This window comes from Scleropages formosus, chromosome 24, assembly GCF_900964775.1.
Source record: "Scleropages formosus chromosome 24, fSclFor1.1, whole genome shotgun sequence".
Classification (NCBI taxonomy): Eukaryota; Metazoa; Chordata; class Actinopteri; order Osteoglossiformes; family Osteoglossidae; genus Scleropages; species Scleropages formosus.
In genome coordinates, this window is record NC_041829.1 from 7,849,155 (window position 1) to 7,862,173 (window position 13,019).

Consider the following 13,019-nt stretch of genomic DNA (forward strand, 5'->3'; position numbering starts at 1 on the left):
ACAATGGCTCTTGTGTGCTCTGCTGGGTGCAGTGAATCAAACGGCATAGCATAAAGGCAAGTGCTGCCACCAGGGTGACATCATGAAGGAAGGCCTCTGTGTACATGTAAACCCTTCCAGCACAGATGGGTCTTTGTAGAGAAGAATCATGCTACTGTGCATGTGTGCATGCCTGTGCGTGTATGCTCATGTATGCGCGCATGTATGTGTTTTTCTTCTTTTTGTACAACGAAGTGAGATTCAGGGCAGTTAACCTCTTCTTACCCCCAATCTGGGTGTCTAAGGTGTGTCCTGTGGAAACCAGGCTATGGGGAGAAGTGTCCTCCTCACTCCACTCGCATGATAGGATGCTGAGAGACTATGGAACATCACTGGGGTTATCGTTCAAGAAGAAGGCATATTATTGATGGTCAGCTTCCTTCATTTGCCATTTTACCAAGACCCGTAAGGTAAAAGCAGCTTAGGCTGCTGCTGTAGAAAGGTAGTGATATGTGACCCTTCGGATCTGAGCTGTCATATGGAGTATGGGGTGGTGCTGCAGGAGATGCTTCAAGTACAGCTCAGCGGTGCTCTGCCTCTTTATGATGTTTTTCTTTTTCAGGAAATGGATAATACAGTTCCAAAGTCCTATCAAGCAGTAACTGGCTGTAAAATCACAAAATGTGAACACGTTCATTGATGTAATTGAATGCTTTACCTCCAAAAAGCAGATATGAACTGCTGGTTTTTGCTAGAAGAACCCACTAGTGAAGATGATCAACTGTGAGTTAGCTTAGTGTCTTTCTTTAATGTTAGCTCCCCTAAACAAATTTTTACCAAACTGAAATGGCTTGTATTTTTATTCCATTTACTTATTGTTTTTATCCATTAGTCCCATGTGATTGTGGTATGTGCAGGTTTTTTTGTGGGGAAGAGAAGGGACTCTTAAACGCAGTGCGGTCTACAGCCTCAGTGATCACTGGAAGCAGCTTCTCCATCTCTATCTCATGGCCCCTCAGAGGGGTGGCATGGAGCTAATAGCAGTTGGCCCACTGTAGGGATCACACCAAGAGTGTACAGGAAAAACTGCCAGAATGAAACAGTTCTGATTGAACAGTGCTGTTGACCAATCCTGAGTGAGCTGATTGTCTCTGGATTGCAGAAGGGCTGCAATTTTTCCTCGACACATGTGCTGGCAAAATTGTGTGTTACCTCTGTATTTTTAACTGCTTAAAAGTTACATTTTGAAAGTAAGAGGCAAAAACTGTAGGCAGCAATGCTGAACGAAGAAGAAGCCTAGTTTTAATACCTTTTTTTTTTTTTTTTTTCCCACACACACACACACACACACACACACTTTCAGAACCACTTGTCCTATATGGGGTCGCAGGGAACCGGAGCCTACCCGGCAACACAGGGCGTAAGGCTGGAGGGGGAGGGGACACACCTAGGATGGGACGTCAGTCCGCCACAAGGCACCCCAAGCGGGACTCGAACCGCAGACCCACTGGAGAGCAGGACCCGGTCCAACCCACTGCACCGCCGCACCCCCTTGGCAGTAATCACACATATTTAAATGTTGCTTTAAGAACAGGTCACATTAACACTCCAGAGTGTAGTAACATCAAACACTCAAATCACTATGATGCTGCCACTGTCGTATCAGTGGAGTACTTTAAATAACCAACAGTTTATTTAAAAAAAAAAAAAGGCAATAAAATGATTATCACTAGGACAACTGTCCCTGCTAAAAGTGAGTAAAAGATTTACTATAAAAGGTCTGCGCTAAGAATGTGTGTTCATTAAACGTGTGTTTGTGTTACATTGATGATTGAATAACAAAGGAGCAACACTCCAGGCTGGCTCTTTATTAGTTTGGATTTATTGACACTGCTCTCCCTGTCTTCCTAGTTCCATGGTGGTATTTCATTAGTTTCCCTGTGGGGCGTTTTGGTTTTTTTTTTTTTTTTTGGCTGTTTTTCTAACCCTGGACTCCATAAACCAGTGAATGTCGGACTTCACTTTTGTACAGGTGACATTCCCAGTCCTAGGTCAGCTGCCCTCAGACTTCTGTGCTGGGGTGCTCTTCTACGCTGCAGTTCCTCCTCACAAATGGCCCCGGGTGGAAATGGAGACACTCGCTAACTTTAACATCCATGTTGTGAAAGATGGACATGCCTGGAAAGATGGAGAAACTGCGCTTGAATTCGAGCAGTATAATGTCAGTGGCCTTCTGGGTAATTTGTGCTTTCTCCATGATTGAGCACACAGAGACTCATAAGTGGTGCCAAAAGTTCATGATTGACTTTGTGGTCGTGTCACCCGACTTCAGGTTGTTCTGGATGCATGGTGGCACAGCGAGTAGTGCTGCTGTCTCACAGTACCTGGGTAATGCAAGAGGACAGGGGTTTGATCCCTGCTGAGTCTGTATAGAGTTTGCATGTTCTCCCTGTGTCTGCATGGGGTTCCTTTGGGTGCTCTGGTTTCCTCCCACACTCCAAAGACATGCCATTTAGGTTCACCCATAGAGTGTGAGTGACAGAGAGAGTGTTCCACTGATGTATGGATGAGTGACTCAGTGTAAGTAGTGTATCTAGCAGTGTAAGTCACCTTGGTGAACAAGGTGTGTGGGCTGATAACACTGCATAGAATTCATTGTAAGTTGCTTTGGAAAAAAGCTTCTGCTAAATGAATGTAAATGTGAAGCAAGGGGCAGAACTGTCAAATGATCACTACTTGGTGTCAAACCAAATAAATATGTAAATGTCAATCATTCATACTTCTGCAAATCAGTTCAGCTGCATTCCTTAGACTGTAGTTAAGTGCTTTTATTCCTCATCCTGTTTAGCTACACATTCATTGAACACCAACAAAGCCTTTGCAAAACCACTATCCTGCTCTAGCAATTTTGTGTATTGAGAGGAAAGAGAGGGAAAGAAGCACATGCGTGCTGCAATGTGTCCGGCATGACTTTTTCCAGCAGTTGCTGGAGAAGGCCACGCCGGACACATTACAGCACCCATTTCCTACACTGTATCCCACACTCAGGATCCCTGCAGGGGCTATAGAACAGTACTCATAAACAGCTCTCACGCGGTGTCAACCCTATATCTGTTAATGGACGTGTGTATTTTATTTCACAGCTTGTGCGCACATTCCAGAGCTTAGTCAATGGCCTTTTTCTAGCTTGTTGCTGGCCATGTCATCCTAAAATGAAACTACAGGAGGATATCAACGCATATCTTTTTCTGTTGTCCCTGTATGACCACACATGAGGTCAACGGTTTCTTGAAGGGCTTTGGAGCGTGTGTCAGGGGCCCGATTGGCTTTGCCTGTGTGCTGGGTCTGGGCCCCGGGCCCAGAGGAGGGAATGAGTCAGGTAGGCTGCTTTCTATCACTGCCTTAAGTAAAGTCACAAGAGCCAATGGGAAGGCGACGTGCGAGGGCAAAGTCAACAGAGAGCCCTACTGGAGGATCCCTCCACATCGCCGTCCAGGATAATAAACCCATCCGTCAAGCCGAAGGGTGGACAGCAACCCAGTTTTCACAGCTGTGTTTATATAGTGACGGGGAACATGCATTAGCAGTACAGAACATATACATTATATCTGCGTCACGCACCGCCTCCAGCAGAACAGATGATTGCAAAAGTCTTAAAAATGACTCTTTATTGCCTCGTCCTATTCAAAATGAACAAACGGCACTGATCTAGACTATTAGTAGCTGCTACAAATACCATGTCATGTCTTATTGAGAGGATTATAACAAAATGACACATTTGCCGTTTTTAGCCGCTTTACGGGTGCTTGTTCTGTCACACCAGAAATGACTGGCTAAAAACCTTATTTTAAGTTTATATATAGTGTGAAAATCATTTTCCAGATTATTTATGCAACTTTCATAAAATAGAAAATATTTTAGTCTGTGGCACTGAAGGTGGAGTGTGCCTACTCTGAGTTAATACAGTAATTTTTTTTATTGTGTAAAATTGGGCAAAGTGCTGAAGAATTTCAGTTATCACAAAATCAGTAATTGGAGCCAAAAAAATTAAGAGAAGAAATAGTTTAATTTTTACAGAAATATATATATATATATATATATATATATATATATATATTTTTAATGGAATATTCCTGAACTCAAGGCAATGTGGAAGAATTTACAGGTTCTGCAGGCTATTCCATAGTCAAATACATACCTACTGAAGGACACCAGAGCAAAATTTAATACCAGTGGCATGGTTTTAAACAGATAATTTAAAAATGCGCCTCAAATTTATATGGTCTACCATTTAAACAAAATGCATTCACATTCAGCTGAGAACTGTTAAAGTGGTGGCGCAGGGGGTTTAGCCAGTGCCTGCTCTGGGGCAGGTCTGTGGTTCAAGCCCTGCTTGGGGTGCCTTGTGGCAGACTGGTGTCCGGTCCAGGGTTTTCACCTTTGGCCTTGCGCCCTGTGTTGCCGGGTAAGGCTCTGCCTTGTTGTGATACTGCTCGGGACAAGCAGTTGGAGATTTTGGTTGATTTTTAATCTGAATCTGCGCCTGACTTTGACTCATTTGCATGACAGCTTTGTCCCAGTGTGCTCACTGATCTCTTTGGTTAGATCAGGGGCCATAGCTGTCCTTAACGGTCAGGTGCTCCGGCACAGTCTTGGTGGGAGACCTGTGTCTGCATCGTTTTCCATGGTGTGGGGATGGGCAAAGGCTGTCTGTACGTGCATTCTGCTTCTCACAACTATCCCAGGTGCTGTTTTCCCCTCTCTGTTGAGGCCTGTTTGGGAGAATTGTTTGTACACGTGTAAGTCCACGTTATCATTATAGTCATTGAAGATGATTATTGCCATCTGCAGGATTTGTGAATGCAGGGACTCAAACTGACAATTTTCAGCCATTCAGTTTGTAATGAGCTGCTGAGACCTTTCTTGTCTCTTTCAGCTCAGTTGGATAGTTACCTCTACCAATTTGCTTGGGAACAGCAATCCTGTACTGAGAACAACAACAATAAATTACGTTGTCCTTCTGTGCACTGTGTGGGGTTTATCCTTCACTCGGGGCATTTTTGGTCCCTTGTGGTATTTGCTCTTCTACCCTGTTCTTGAGTGTAAAGGCTTTTCAGGTTTTAAGACATTCTAAGGTGTTTTCTGAGGTCAGTGAGAACTTTTGTGTATATTAAATAACTTATGCTGTTATGAGTAATAAGGTTCATGTCTGTGTTGCAACCTACTATCCCCATCCCTCCCCCACAACACACAGTCCGAACCAGGGTATATCAGGTGATATCAGGTGTGTTTATTGATCCTTCAGTAAAACAGCATCCCACATTCTGTTTCTGGGACAAGTGTTTGCTTTAGCTAGCGCCGGAGAAATCGGGAGCACGTTGCAGCGTTTTGACAGTCACACCGGGAGTCACGGAAATGTAGGCATGTTGCATATTCAGCTGGCTTTTTTGATGCTCATATATGATGTATAAGATGGGAAAAGGTGTTGCCAAGCAACGTACTGGCCTGTTCTGACAGAAGAGGTTGTAAAAGGGATGTGATGTCATTGTGGGGCCCCTGCTGTGACGAATGGTCAGATAGTGAAATGACTCGTGCCGTAAATCCATTGACACTTAATGTTTGGGAGTAAAATTATGCTCTTCTCTATGCATAGCTCATATGAGTAGTTTGTATGAGGAGGAGCCTTGTCATCTCCAGCCATGGTCAGCAGAATCTGAAACACCTGCGCTCTGTCTGTGGACGACTGTGTCCTGATGGGTAAATCTCTCTTTCTTTTCATGTATATCAAATGTCAACAAACTAGAGCTGGGTCCATTGTTCTGATGTGTCAGTGTGTTGTGTGATAATAGCAGCAACAGTGGGTCCGGAGCAGATGGGCACCCTCAGTTTCCAGTTAGTGTCCTTCCCGTAACCTTTCTGCATCCTCTTATGGGAGCACCATGTTTCACTTCAAGAGGTCTCCTGGTGAGGACGACATGGGTCAGGTCTTCACAAGCCTCGGCCAAGGAATTTATTCAGGATCTGAGGCTGAGGCTGGCGGTGACAGGTCTGTCTTTGGTGCCACGGTCCCCTTCTCCCAGCACACTCCACAGGGTTACTATGATACCACCTTTTATATCTCCTCATAGATTGGAGGGGCAGCAACTTTTTTTCCTTACCATTTCTGTGGTCAACCACAGAAACGGTCATGCTATTAAAAAATTTAAAATTTATCAATTAATTTCTAAACTCTGACATTCAAAGTCAGACACAACACCCAGACTTTATTCATTTTATGTATGTGTTTATTAAACCTTATATTGTATCAGTATACTGTATCAACACTGAACTTACAAAGGCATATCATTAGAATTGTAATTTTGCTTATTTTATGTTGCACATTTAGTTGTATTTTTATTATTATTATTTATTAAAAAGTTGAATATCCATTTGTTGTCATGAGGTGCCTATCCCAGGCACATGTGGCAAAATATTGACAGAAACATACATGTTGGTTAGTGTTTGGATTCTGTTTTTGGACAACAGTAAAGGAACTAAGATGCTCTATATTATAATGGGTGAAAAGGAGAAACAGTGTATTTCTGGATATTTTGAGTTGTACATCATTTTGGAAAAAAGCGACTGCTAAATGAATAAATGCAAATCTGAATCTGTTCAAAATAAAGCAAGAGCCCAAGACTGCTTGGGACGACTTCTTCTTAGTTGTCCTTTCCGGCAAGATGGGTTTGTGGGTGATGAGTAGCTAATGAACCAGCAGCAGTGCGAGGACCGATCAAATGGTTGCTCCGGGCAGTTTGGAGCTCAGCAGCCGTGTACCTGCTCTCTTCTTCAAACTCCAGCACCTTGTCTCCTGGTGTCCTATATATGCCCCTAACAACAAGCCAGCAACCCCTTCCTCATCCTGCATTCCTCTAGTGGAGAGCACCAGCTGGGAGAGGACAGCTCTGTTCCCTCCAGCCCCTGCACCACCATGCCAACCAAGTGTCCCATATTCAAGTCATCTTTCTGCTCTTGTGCATTTTTCTAGAATATCTGAAATGTAGGCCATTGGCATAAACATTTAGGACATCCTGCAGAGATCATTAATATTATAGATTGAGTTTTGTTATAAGTTCCACAGAGCTGCTTTCCTAGTGTGGCTGGTACCCTACTAACACTGAGTGTGCAGGTGAGAAGGCTTTGTTGATGGTGTTTCCTTTATTACTACCGTGTTAGCTCAAGATGCTTATGGAATAAAAATGCATTATCAAATACAGGATTCACATTTGGAGATGGAAATTGATATATTCCTCCATATGCCTTCATATTGAGACTCTTCATTGGAGTTTCATTAAATAATTTTATTTTGCAACCAAAATAATTGGATCAGTTTTATAAAATGGCTTGCTCATCACTTCCTGTTAACTGTACCAAAAGCCAATAAGTGTGACAGTTTGTATATTTACAAAAATTGCCAGGACTATGATTCGTGAGTGATTTATATATGTACTACGGTACAGCACCAGGATGAAAATCACGACTGTCACTGTGATTATTTTTACTGAAATCATATGCAAGATGGAGAGAATCGCACTCCATTTACTTACATAACAAAATGTGTCGTCATGAACAAAAAGAAATTACTGTAAATGCTGGGGAAAAAAAGTTTTGGAGTAGGAGGGAGGTAGGGGGTGTAAAGAAAGTGTGGCTTACAAAAAGTGCGCTGAATCGAGTTGGTTAAAGGACTCTTTGTGCAGAGCAGGCATCCCCCACTGAGCCCCATAGGCACACTGACCACTGTGAACCAGTCAAATAGGGGTCCTTCATAGGTCTTTTGCCACCGGCTCCACGGTATTCCTTCACCCCCAGGTGTGCTCACGTCTAAAGGGCACTGACGGACAAGTTGCCGGGTTTCATCCTGCCAGCGCATTATGCTCCTGTAACACTAATATCAGCTAATTGTTTGCTTGGCCTTTTGGAGTATAATGGAGCAATGGGGTTGGGTGGACGGGGGGGTGGAAGGATTGATTTCACAGCACTGCCACCGTCTGGACCGTATAATAGAGTACCCGATACTGGGCCATAAATCTGCCTGGCGCCATCGCTAACCATACCCCCAGGACCGATTTACACCGGAAGTACCGCCGAGTCGTTAACTGAAAGGACAAGAAGCAGCATTCCTGCACCAAGACCAGGATGCCATGCCTCTTGCTTTTCCTCTTATTAGTCCCTTAACCGCCTCTGAGTGGCTCTCGACTGCTTCCCGCCATACTCTCCATAGAGGTTCCACCTCAGTACTGCAATGCTACTCGGAGCTGTGCACCAAGGCAACCTTCTTGAACCTGAGCTGTAAGTGCTGCTTCCAGAAGTCTCCACTTCTAGTGCTTTGCACAGGGTATCAGAAAGAAGAACATGGAGGGGGGAAAAAAAAATCTATATTTTGTGATACGAAAGGGTGGGATTTCTAAGTAATATTTTGGCTGCCTGTATTGGTCATTCTTTAAATATAAAATAATAAAGATATTTAAAGATCTTTAGTCACATACCTGCAATTAGTAAAGACCTAATTAACAATTAGTGTAAATGAAGGAGTAATTCACTTAATCCATATTTGAAGTAGTTACTGAGTGATGCTGAGTTCACTGAACGCAAGCGCAGTTTCTAGTGCAAGGCTCTTGTGTGGCTCTGCCATCTCTAGCTCAGTTCCTGTAATACCCATCATCTTGGCTCCTCTTGATGTTCAGTAACTGTGACTGAGCCGTTATATTTGTAGTGGTGACTGACGTTCTGCCAGATGACGTGTCAGATTTTGCCCCAGCCATATATACAGAAGTAATCTGTCCTTAAACAATATTCCGGGCCCTTTCCTTGAGCTCCCAGCAGTGTGGCTGCGGTACTCGTTATCACGCCTTTTTTAATATTCCCTTCTGTCTCTTTCTCACTTTCTTTCTTTCTCATTCTGTCTTTCTGATCTTCTCCAGCTTCCCATCTTCCCCTCAGTCTGTCTCTCTCTCTTTCTCTCTCCATTCCTCGCCCCCGCTCTCTCTCCCTCCTCTACGCAATCTGGCAGTCTCCATTGAACTTCCTTACTCGAACAGCTCATTCCTGAAAAGCCTGAATCTAATCATAAGGCTCCGGTACATGATTCTGGTAAATAATTGACATCCCCTGGCTGGGTACCTCCACTACCGGAGTGTGGTCATTTCAGGGTCCTCGCTCCGTAAGAACACAGTAGCATCCCTGTAGGCATACCTCCTTTTGGATAGAGACGATGCACCTATATGCTCCCACAAGACCACGTGATATTGGAGGCTGGACACTAACATGGTAGTTTACTGTCCAGCAGTTTGTAGTGGAAGACAGGGCTTTTTTATTATGCTCTTTATAGTGCTCTTTTACACGAGTATAGCCAATCACGTGATGCCACTGACATTTGAGGGTGCCAAATTTTATTGCAAAAATTGAAGGGAAAAAAATCCTGGAAAAATATTTAAAAATCTTAATAACAAAAACATTTTATTAGGAAAATCAGATCTTCCATCTCCTATGTTTACATAAAACACTGTATCGGGCGTCACCGCCCTGTGTCTTTGAAACATTGCGGCTTTCTAGGTTACATTTTCTATGAAATGAACTGTCCGTCTACACAGCAAATAGTTTATATCTATTTGTTTCGTTAATAAATTGAGTCTTGAAAATGTTTATTTTCAGTAATTAAAATACAAATTTTTCTTCTGCATATACAATGTATCCATGTATTAACATTACTGTAAATTAGTGCATACAAATGTATTTGTAAATTAAAATTTTATTTTTGTTTCTTCGTGATCTATGTATCTAATATGTAAAATTTTGTCATATACAGCATGTAAACACATTTAGCTTCATTAATTAGGAGATCAAAGTCAAGGGGGTGCCAAAACCCTCAGACCAGCTTTGGTAGCCTGGTGGAAGGGAAGGGTAAGGTGGTGAATTCTGTCATGGGGCCTGAAGAGAAGCCGGGGGGGATGAGAAACCAGTAAGGTTGCAGTATTGTGGACAATGGGTTTTGAACATGTCTTCCACTCTACAGCTATGGACAAAAGCTGCCGCCCGGATGCTGTGTTGCACATTAGTGGTGACGCTTCTCCTGTGGGAAGTGTCGTATGGGATCACGTGGTGCTTTTTTGCCTGTTTGCTGGGTCCCACAGGCAGTGGTACACCGGGGCCGCCCATCCCTGTGGACGCATGGTCGTTCTCCCTACCAGAACATCGCAGCTCTGAGAGCAGAAGCACCCTTGGAAGAGTACAGCTTGAAGAAAAGCTGCTGCGAATGTTGAAAATGCTGTTTAGATGTGTCTGAAGACCCCTCAGCTTTGAGAACCCCAGAAGCAGTTGCCGCCACCTTTCAGGAGATCTGTTCCCACCTCAGCATCACTGCAGCCCCCTGCTTTTATTGCCACTGTGAGGAGGGGGTTGCCATGGAAACACAGAGCTCCAACTCATCACTGAAATGCTTCATTGTTTATTTACTACTAGTACTGTTAATCATTGCCAGTATTTCACGGCTTACTCTGTTTCTCGTTTGTTCGATTCCAAGTTTGTCCTCCGTAGCGCAGTGTGTTCAGAGTCGGCTGCTGCCCATCATTCTGGCAGTCGGGGTGAATCAATCACATTGTGGGAAGTACAGATGGCTTCCTTTACACAATCAATATGCAGGCTGATCAGGATATTGGGAAGTGTCAAGAATGCAGTATCATTAAAACTCAGTTTTGCTGGTTTTTCTAGAATTTTAAGAGGCAAGCAAAGATTTTTAGCGACATTTTGTGTTTCAAAATGTTTTGACGTTAGAGAAGCATTTTCAGATATTTTACATAGGAAAGGGGTTAACAAAAAAGAACGTATGCCTTCAATTCCCCACATACCCCACCTCTTCACTCTCATCTGAACAGTGACATCTGTGCTCCTCTGTGGCCTGGTTTTCACCCATGTGAATCGCTGGTGTCATGCAGACACTCAGTGGTATTCCTGTAGCTTCTTTAGATGTTTTGGGGCTAAACAGTTTGCGAGCTACAACCCTCAAAGTTTTAAGCCAAATGGAAGGTGATGGCCTTCCATTAATTATATGTTAAGTTATTTTATAGGACAACAAACACGCCTTTGAAACTTGCAGGAAGGGAGGGGGGGGATCAAAATTTTTGCTTGTTAAATAGTGGCGAGTTGTCTAGTTGTTAATGTCATTGACTTATCAGGTAAAGGTTATTAGTTAAAGCCCTGCTTTGCCTTTTTTTAATACAAACTGCAGTATAACTTTTGATCATTTACCCTGATTTGATACAGTACATTTACCTTAATTCATTTGGCGTGTGTTTTTTTCAAGAGTAGAGAAAAGTGCTTCCCACAACAAGCTTAGGAGTGTAAGAATATGGTACTACGTAAATGGGTAGAACATTATTTATTATCTCTCATTTCCTTGTAAATAAATACTAAAAAACCAAAATATTTATTTGTAATATTTGCAATATACATTTGTTATACAAATAATGAAAATGTAAGGTATCATAACAATGCCACTCCCAGTCACTGCCGCAGTACCCATCATCAAAATAACATTTCTGAATTGATACCATAAGAATACCCAGTGGTATAAATGATTCAAGTACCATTAGTAACTGGATAGAAGTGTCAGCTAAGGAATGTATTAATAACAATAACAGTCATGATGACAGGCTCTGGATGGAGCCCTGAGGAAAGTGCAGATGTCCACTTTTCACAGCGCTGTGTCTTTATCACACAGTGATGGCCTTCTCGCCGTTGGGACAATAAGGGGCTGACCGCTTGCTGAAGAAATGCCTCCATCTCTCTTCCTGTTACATTATGGGGTCATATATCAACGCAGGCTCACGGGTGGCCCCGCACCGCTGTAACCAGCTCAGACGCCCCGGAACTCCTGACAGCCAGTGGAATGTTGCTCAGCAGACAGAGAGTCTGTTATGTGTGCGCAGACGCATTGATCTTTTCCTTCTTTGGCGAAGCACCGCGTGCACAAGGCTGTTTATTCACCCTGAATCGCAGCGCAGGGCTGCCAGCTGCGTTGTATTTATTAGTGCCGTAGATCAGCAGTAATTTCCTTCGCATCGCGACTTTTTTCACGTCTGTTTATCCCGGCTAGCAAGGATGGGGGCGGTACAGTATTTGTATTTAATGTAGCTGAAACTGGTACTTTTTCAAAAATGTTTCCAAAATGTTTGGTTTTCGTTATTAAATATGTGGGTATTTTATAATGGAAATGTTGAGCGAAAGGTGTTGGGTCATTGTGTGTTTACACGGACAGTTTGTGTTTACAGCAAGACAAGCAGCTTTTGAGGTAGCAGGTGATGTAGTAATTAAAGCTGCTGCCTTTGGACTTGAAGAACTTGTGTTCAAGTCCCATCTCCTGCTGTAGTACCCATGAGCAGGATTCTTACCTTCAACTGATACAGTAAAAATTATCCAGCTGTATAAATACATGAATCATTGAAAGTTGCTTTGGAAAAAAAAGACCAAGTACGTGGATGGCTGTAAACTGCATGTAGGTCATGTCAACGATCGTATTTTTCTATTAACATGTTTAATGGTGTCAAATAATTCAGCAGTGCTAGAGGGTATTACTGAATCTGTCAGACTGCCCCATAGCGATATCACTTATGATCTTTGGTATTTGAAAATCCCCCATCTTGTTAATCCAGAACAGTCTAGCATACCCATGTCGCCTTGTTGGAATTGTACCTCTGCTATGCACGGCTGCCATTCTTAAACTGTTTACTTCGCCTTGCTTTTTAGGAACTGACACATATTACAGGAAGATTACATTCCATGTCTCCCTGCATTAAAACCTATCAGGCCCATCGGTGTTAAATCGGAATCAGGGGTGGCGTGTAGAATAATGACTCTGTGTCGCTGAAGGCCGGGCGGACAAGCCGGGAAAGCCACATTTGTTACATCACAAGCCCGTACTTGGAATAGCGGTCAAAGCCTTTCCCAGGACCCCGGTGGAACTGCAAATCCAGGCTTGGGCAGAGGCCAGAGGGCGTGTCGTGCGA

General features: G+C 43.2%; 1 protein-coding gene across 2 annotated transcripts in view; it reads left to right on the top strand.

Moving 5' to 3' along the window:
* cttnbp2 (cortactin binding protein 2) overlaps positions 1 to 13,019 on the top strand; it is a 49,540-nt gene that overhangs the window by 11,912 nt on the left and 24,609 nt on the right. The window lies entirely within an intron of this gene.